We start from the raw sequence: 3,210 nt of genomic DNA, 5'->3' as shown, positions 1-3,210 counted from the left end.
TATAGCATCTGATCAGAAAGTACCTGATATGGTACACTGAAAACTATAAGACACTGATGAAAGAAATTGAAAAAGACATAAATAGATGGAAATATATATCATGTTCATGTATTGAAAGAATTAATATTGTCAAAACGCCCATATTACCCAAAGCAATCTACAGAGTCAATGCAATCTCTATCAAAATTCCAATGGCATTTTTCACAGAAATAGAAAAAAATAATTCTAAAAGTCCTATAGAACAACCACAAAGAATCCCAAATAGCCAAAACAATCTTGAGAAAGAAGAACAAAGCTAGAGGCATCATACTTCCTGATTTCCTTTATTCTCATTTTATAATGGTTTTGGAAGGGGAGAAGAGATGAATGTATGTGGCCAATCCACTATGTCAGCCAGTAGTCCTGAGCTCTCCATATTTAAGACCTCTTCACTCTGTCATACATGCTGGTTTATATACCGTAGCTGAAGCTGGAAGGTCAGCATGGCCTCTAATCTGTCCCTCTAACATATCACCCACAATGGTACTTCTAATTGCCGCTCTTATCAAAGGGACAGATGGAGAGAATGCTTTTATTCTGCAAATACATGTGGAAAATGGGTATTTTCCCATGGATTTAGTAGGAAATTTAGTTACTATGAGTTCTTTAAATAATTTGGATTTTTTATTTGTTCTATTCTTGATAGGTTTGAGCATCATCCCAGAAGTCAAGCGAGTACTTATTTAGGGTCATGAGGAATAGCTTGGCTGTTTTAAAACTGGGACTGGGGATGAGGGAAGATTCAGTGTAATGAGATAGTCTGTCATTTCTGTAGATTTAATTAAGAGCTCTTTATTTTAGATTTGCCCAGATCATTTCACGGAGAAACATCCCACATTAATTCTCATGACCTTGTGCTTCCTTTTTCTTTTATTTTCATGTGTATATTGCTATGGTTTTAAAGAGTCACTCCTAGTGAAATAGGGAATTTCTTCTCTTTTTGTGACTAAATGATACTGAAGCAGTATGCCAATGAGACATTCATTATGCAAGGTGCTAAGGCAAAGAGCCCAATGATTGGTGAAGGAAATCGAGCTTCATCTTTGGTATTTTAAACTACTTTCCAAGACAGATTATAGCAGTTCACCACAAAGGAAAAAAAATAGTCTCAAGTAATTTTATAAGACAAAAGAATAGCAAGTATATACTATCTTCACTTAAAAACACATAAACTGCATGCAGTCTGAGTTTTTCCCAGAGTTCCTGAATAGTAGGAGAAAAGTTCTACAAAATGCATCAGCCAGAAGTACTGTGCTAAATTGCCCAATTACTCATGCTCTATAGAAACTTTCAAAATGCAGTTCACACCACTTGCTGAACTTGTTAGTTCATTTTCAATTGCAAGGAACAACAAAGGAGCTTCTTTTTCCTATTTTTGGGCAGTGAAAAACGAGTTAGGTCATAAACTATATATGTATCATTATCATTTATATCTGAAGAGGGTACAGCCAATTATATTATGTCTTGTGTGTCTGCAGGGCAACAAATAGAGGCAGGAGAAAAGTCAAGACGGTATTCGCACACAGGCTGGCCATACTGATATGGAACAGACTTCAGGCTCAGGGCAGAGCAGTGGGAGGCGAGCTGGTGTTTAGGGTGCATGAGAGGCTCCTTGGGCTCAATTCTCCTCCGAAAGCCCAGAAGGACGCTGCATCATAATGGAAGGTGATGAATTTTGGCATCAGGCATGGCTCCCCAAAACATGGCCATTAGCAAGGCACTTAACAGTATAAGAGAAAAGGGTGTGATAATACATACTTCACAGGGACTCCATGAAGACTAAGAGATACAATCCGTGTAACACGGCCAGCACAATGTGCTGCACCTAATAAGTGCACAATTCAGTTCCTTCAAATCGCTCCTTTCGTGTTACATAATGGATCCCAGTTATTAAACTGGGTGTCATTATTATGCTGGGATGCTACACTAAAGAGCAGGGCACAGTTTCAAAACCTTTGAGCAGCTATATATAGAGTGACACGATTCTGTAGGACTATCACAGACCTCCTATAGCTGTATACCCAGTAGAGCCTCTGCCAGTAAGTTCTGCCAATTGTGATCAGCTCTTCCTTCCTTTTCTTATATACTTGAGATTCTTCCTCACAAATGTAACTTGAAGCATTTTTTTCCACTGCTACAAGACTTCTTCAAGCATAAAAGTAAATATCTGAAGATGGGGCAGCTCTCTCAAAAAAAATTTCTTTTAAAGACTAATGGGTGCTCACTTCAGCAGCACATATACTAAAATTGGAAGGATACAGAGATTAGCATGGCCTCTCCACAAGGAGAAATTCATGAAGCATTCCATATTTTTGTCAAATGACTATGTTGTACACCTGAAACTAACATAATATTGTATGTCAACTATACTTCAATAAAAAAAATAATGACTAATAAGTGTTTATGTTATAGGAGGAGGGATCAAAAAAAAAAAAAACTTTCAAAGCAAAACAAAAGCTGTTGCTCTGTCACCATCTAAGACACCTGGGGTCTGATTGCTTTTTAACGTTTTCTTCACTCCTTTATAATCTACATAAGTGTGATAGGTTCACAGTTTAATCAAGAATGGCGTCTGAGACAATGCTATAGAAAGAAAGTCAGCCTCATCTAAGCCACTGCCAGACCCTGTGTCATAGGATCCTTTTTATTACAACCTCTATATAAGATGATTAGAAGTTTGACTTATTAGAAAAATTAAATTGAGACCAAAAGAAAATATTTTATTGGGGCCAGCCCGGCGGCGCAAGTGGTTAAGTGCGCGCGCTGTGCTGCGGCAGCCCGGGGTTCACAGGTTCGGATCCCGGGCGCGCACCGACGCACCACTTGGCAAGCCATGCTGTGGCGGCATCCCATATAAAGTAGAGGAAGATGGGCATGGATGTTAGCCCATGGCCAGTCTTCCTCAGCAAAAAAAGGAGGATTGGTAGATGTTAGCTCAGGGCCGATCTTCCTCACAAAAAAAAAAAAGAAAGAAAATATTTTATTGGTTGAATTGCTAACTAGCTTTCCATCCTTAGGCTCCTTTTCTGTTCTTTTAGCTAGATCCATTGCTCAATCTAGCCCTACATCCGGGAGGCAGCTCTTGCCTTCTCTTTCTCAGCCAGACCTCAGAAACCTCCGAGTTTCTTTCTGGATCCCTGACGTCAGCCTTTGCTGCTTTCTCTCTCTGCT

At 39.2% G+C, this 3,210-nt stretch overlaps 1 pseudogene; it reads left to right on the top strand.

Moving 5' to 3' along the window:
* Nucleotides 1–2,256: 2,256 nt before the first annotated feature.
* On the top strand, nt 2,257–2,353 carry LOC131410418 (U6 spliceosomal RNA; annotated as a pseudogene).
* The last annotated feature ends 857 nt before the right edge of the window (nt 2,354–3,210 follow it).

Source organism: Diceros bicornis, chromosome 9 (genome assembly GCF_020826845.1).
Source record: "Diceros bicornis minor isolate mBicDic1 chromosome 9, mDicBic1.mat.cur, whole genome shotgun sequence".
NCBI lineage: Eukaryota > Metazoa > Chordata > Mammalia > Perissodactyla > Rhinocerotidae > Diceros > Diceros bicornis.
This window is presented reverse-complemented; position numbering and strand designations above follow the sequence as displayed.